We start from the raw sequence: 5927 nt of genomic DNA, 5'->3' as shown, positions 1-5927 counted from the left end.
TGGAAATGATGAGAGTTCATTTATTATGATTTGAATATTTATGGAAGATGAATATGGTTCATCAATTATGATTAATACTTTATATTAGGAAAGAATCAAAACTTATATGAAATCACATATTAATCAAATAAAATAGACGGTTGAAATTGGGTTGTATTGGTTGTACAAATGTCAAGGGTTGTATAATAACCAACCTCTATATATATATATATATATATATATATATATATATATAAAGGTTAAATCAAGAGAGGATCAAAAAAATTGAGGCATGTGAAGACCAATGTTAAAAATTAATTGAATTTAATCTACGATTGAGAAAGACAATGACATTTTTGTGATATTTTAAAATTTTGAAACTAATTATTAGATATGACAAGTTAAAAGGGCATTATAGGCATTTGACATCCAACTCATAGTCGATAATGACGGCTATCAAAGTTATATTAATTACTATAAAACTTTACATCAAAATATATTAATTACAAAAACAATTTTTAATCATAAAAATTATATAAAAAACGAACGTTTTATCTTTTTTAATTTGACAGGAGTATCATTATTATTAATTTTTACATTTTTCTAGTAATTACAATTTTTACATGAAACAATAAAAGTAATTTTATCTCATACGTTATTTTACCTTGTAAAACAATACTTTAATATTTCATATCATGTTTCACACCGTTTTTTTCTTTTCACATGATGAAACAACACTATATTATTTCATCATATGAAACATTGTATTGGTTCATAACATGAAACAACACTTTAGTGTTTCACATCAACTTTTGTGTTGTTTTCAAATTGTGAAACAACAATTCATTATTTAATATTAACGATATTTTATTGTTTCACAATATAAAAGAACATTTTAGTGTTTTACTTTCACATCATATTTTACATCAACTTTATTTTATTTTGACATTGTAAACAACACTAATTTTGTTTCATTTTAGAAAATTATTGTATTATTTCATTGCATTGAAATAAAATTTTGGTGTTTCCAGATGATCATTAATTAAAAGAAATTATGTTTATTATATTTAAATGACTGAGAATTAGAAAGATCATTATCAATTGGTCTTTACCAATAAATAATGTATATGTGAGAAAGTAACAAGTAAAAATTATATTAATAATATAAATGCGCCCTTCTTCATACAAACTGGTGTGACAGCTTGCTTCATGTATCGTTGGCTTCATTTTCTCTTCGATTTGTATTTTACTCAATCAACACTTAATACAAAATGTTTGGTAAACAAGAAAATCTAATCTGCACTTACTTCAGTCAGACCTCTTACCATAGTCAGCACTTAACCAAAAAAATTGATAAACGACCCCTTAGTTATAGATGGAACATTAATTAATGTTGTAAAATTAGAGTGATTAGATGGTTGAGATTAGATCATTTAAAAATACGTTTCCAAAATAAAAAATTGAAACAAGTGACATTAACTTTTCATACAATTTACCTATAATTTAATTTAATTTAATTGAAGGTCTTCACAAAAGAGTCGGTAAACTTTTCGGGATGAATAGCACTTCTCTATATAATATTTTGTCATTTTACTTGTTTTTTATAAAGAAAATTAAATGTACAACCTTGTAAAGCTTGTGTATAAGCTTACTTATTATTCATTATTTTATATAAAATAAAGGACAAAATACACAAAATAGCAATCTACTTTCATATTTTTTTTATTATAGCATTGTACTTTCAGTTTTTCTTATTACAACAATATACTTTCAAACTATTTTTTATTATGACATTGTACTTTGAAAAATTTATCCATTATAGCATTGAGTAACCTTTTGATTTAAATCTACCCATTATTCCAGGTTTCCATGCTACCTCATTGTCCACGTAGGTTGTCCATATATACTATAATGATGTGACTTTCTTATTACAGCATTATACTTTCAAAATTATTTTATTATAGCATCTACTAGTTTTTATTAAACAATGTACTTTTAATTTTAATATTTAGATATTTTACATGTTATTTAATAAATATATTAAATAAATTAATTTTTTTAAAATTATTCATTAATATACTAATATTAATAAAACTAGCGGAACACAACTTATCTCGCTGATATTTTTGAAAAACAATTTGTGTTTTTTGAAAAAAGAAAAATAAGAATTATTTTTCTTTTTTATCAAAAAAATATTATATTTTAAAGAATATATTATATTTGTTCAAAAACTTTTACTTGACGTATAAATATATTTAATTAAGTAGATTTTTTGAATTATTTATTAATATAATAATATTAAAAAATTGTAGATCACAATTTATTTCGTTAACATTTTAGAGAGAACTTTAAAAGATATGTATTTTTTTAAACAACATAAAAATAAGAAGTGTTACTTTTTTTACAAACAAAATATATCTCGAAAATAATGTATCATATTTATTTAAGAAATATTTTGCTCTACAATATTTAGTTTGCATGCAACCTAATAAGAAAATGTCAAAAAAATTAAATGTTTTTTTAAATCATAACAATAAAAAATGAAAATCACTAATAATAATTTGAAATATGTTTTTATTTTTATTTTAGTTAAGTCATAAAAATGATGTGTCATTCACATCACTTCATTAAAGTCATACAAGAAAAAAAAAGTCAAGTGGTTAACCGGTTTAAAAKRTAAMAAGTTACCTATTGCTATAATGGGTAGATTTTTTAAAGTATGATGTCTTAATAAAAAATAATTTAAAAATACATTACTGTAATAAAGAAAAACAAAAGTAGAATGTTATAATTAAAAAAATTATAAAAATAAATTGTTATTCCATGCATTTAATCTTAAAATAAAACAATATTATATAATTTTGTTAAAATGATTTTGAAGATCTTTATGGGTTCTAAACTACATTGCCACCGGCGATCTCCTAAACTCCGTTGCTGCCCTGTAGATGCTACCCCCACACCGTTTTCCACCCATCTCCACTGTACAACCCATCTGAGCCAAACTCCAGCCTCCAGCCTCCATCTACCAGAATCACAACTGTAACCTCCCTGTTTCGTCCCTCCTCTCTGGAAGCAACCACAACCACCGAGACCTACACTTCCTTCCCACCTCTCCGTCCTCACACCATCCTATAAACCTTCTTCCCCACCTGCACCAATATCAAAGTATCAAACCAAACCAAACCACATGCATCAATATTGTTCTCAATTTCAAATAGGTATCAAGTCAAAGTAAACCAAACGTAAATACATTTCGAGCGAGTGTCTTATTCAGACCTCTATTGAGGTTCACCAATTTGTTTCAAGTTTAGGGTTCAAATGGTGGGTTGGGGATCTCATCACCGATTTCTCTCGATTTAATCATAGGGTTCAATTGATGCGTGTACATGTGTTTCAAATTTGTATGTGAGAAAAAAGATGAAGGGGGAAGTTAGTTGTGGGTAGAAAGACGGAGGAGAGTGGATGAAGATAGGTTATTGGTTTCAGGAGCCTGAATAGTTTTGTAACCTCCATAGCCGGAAAGGTACCAAGTTGTTTTTTTGCCTTCAAAAGGATGTATACAATCAATTTTTTTAATTTCTAATAACATCTATTAGTTAAAATCTCTAAAATAAATTATAATCTAACTGTAACAATTTTTTTTATTTTAAAGATTTTATTATTAACTATATTATTTAAATATCTTATAATATTATGACTCGTATACACTTTTTTTAAATATATATATAAAATTATGTTAACACAATCCTTATTAGTGGGATGAATAAGAAATTCACTTCTTTTTGGATTTTTGAAGAATATTCTATATTTGAAGTTTTCTCCGTTATTCTCTATTTTAGAGAATGAGATGGAGAAGTTGTTATAATTTTATAGAAAATAAAAAGTTAATTTTCTTTATCATAAAAAAGCTCTTAGGATGCTCTAATGGGTTTTACAGACTTTTCCTTGATAGAAAATGCAAGGTCGACCCTGGCTATAGGCCCAAGGGGCGACAGCCCAGGGCACCAAATAGCGCAAGGGAATCATTTTGTAAAGCCCATTTATATATATGTAGGTTCAATTTGGGTTGGGCCAAAAAAATTACCATTACTGCTAATCACCAAGGGCTAAAGGTCTCGGCCACTCAATCGACAAATACAATTGCTATCTCTCTCGACCTTGCTTGACACTTCAAGAACAAACTCACGATTTTGTCTATTCACGAAGTACGAATGACTCTCGTCGCTCTCGACCGCTCAATCAGCCTCTTCCTCTCGACTCTCGCTCTCGACTGCTCAATTGGAACTGATTGTGACCCTGGAATTGGAATTGGGATTTGGAAGTTTGGAAACTGGTTTTGAGGTTAGGGTTATTGTATGTTTCTAATTTAGTTATCAGGGCTATTTTTATGATTTCTAATTCTTATTTGATTTGATTGTGATCACATTATGTTTGAATATTTCCACTTTAGTTTACTTTTGTTTTGAGGCTGTTTTGCAATTATATTATCCGGGTTTCTCGATGATTTAATTACATACTTGGTCCTTAGGAGTTAGGATTGATTTGGGGCTGTTTTGCAATTATATTATTCGGGTTTCTTGATGATTCAAGAAGAAATTGTTCAATATTTGCAACGATCTCCAAATAAGTTTATTGTTAGACAACCAAATGTTTCTGAAAATGCTGGTGATTAAAATGAAAATGTTTGTTATTTAAATGATAGTGATAAAAATGAAATTGTTTGCTTATGATGAAAATGCAAATGTTTGTGATGAAAATGTTTTGTGCTTGTGATAATGAAAATGTTTGTGATGCTTCTAGTGATGTTCGTTTGAATATATGTGATCCAAGAATTTGGGATACATTAAATTCTAAAATAAAAGATATTTTTGTTGAAAAAGGACCTATTAGGGAAACTAACATCAATTTCCCTATAAATAATATAGGTAGACACTTCTTTGATGAATTTTATGTCCGTAAGCTATGCAACGGTGATTATCATGATAAAATGTTTAGTTTATTCAAAAGAGCTAGATAAAGTCTTGTGTTTTTGTTGCAAATTTTTTAAAGAAGGTCTGTCAAAAAGGCAATTAGTAAGTGTTAGATTAAGTGATTGGAAACATCTTTGTCAATGACTAAGCGCTCATGAAAATAGTCTTGAGCATATGACTATCTTGGGAATTTGGTCCGAATTGCGATTGAGATTGAGTAATAATGAAACACTTGATAAAGAGCTACAAGATTTGATCAAAAAAAGGATACAGATCGTTGGAAAGAAGTTTTGGTTAAAATAATTGTTGTTGTTAAATGTCTTGCAAAGAATAATATAGCTTTTCGTGGGAGAAATGAAAACCTTATGAATAATTTAATGGTAACTTCTTAGGCTTAATTGAAATGATTGTTGAGTTTGATCCGCTTATGAAACAACATTTTCAGCGTATCAAAGGAAGAAAAAAACTCATTATCATTATCTTAGCCACAAAATTTAAAATGAATTGATTGACATGTTGGCATCTGATGTTAAGAGTGCAATCATTAAAAATATGAAAGAGGCAAAATATTTTTCAGTTATTCTTGATTGTATTCCGGATGCAAGTCATCAAGAACAAATGAATTTGATTATAAGATGTGTTAATGTGTCCAGTTCTCCTATACAAGTAGAAGAGTTCTTTTTAGAGTTTTTGGTGGTAGAAGATACATCTGATTTAGGACTTTTTAATGTATTACAAGATGTTTTAAAATCACTTAATTTGGATATCAATTATGTGCGGGGACAAGGTATGACAATGGCTCTAATATGAAAAGGAAACATCATGATGTGCAAAAAAGATTATTTGATATATATCCTAGAGCCTTTTATATGCCATGTAATTGTCATACTCTTAATTTAGTTAAATGTGATATGGCAAATTCTTGTCAAAAAACAAAAACCTTTTTTTGGTACTTGTCAAGCCATATACAATGTCTTT

The sequence above is a fragment of the Cynara cardunculus genome (genome assembly GCF_001531365.2).
Source record: "Cynara cardunculus var. scolymus isolate 2C chromosome LG 12, CcrdV1, whole genome shotgun sequence".
NCBI lineage: Eukaryota > Viridiplantae > Streptophyta > Magnoliopsida > Asterales > Asteraceae > Cynara > Cynara cardunculus.
Note: the sequence above shows the minus strand (reverse complement) of the source record.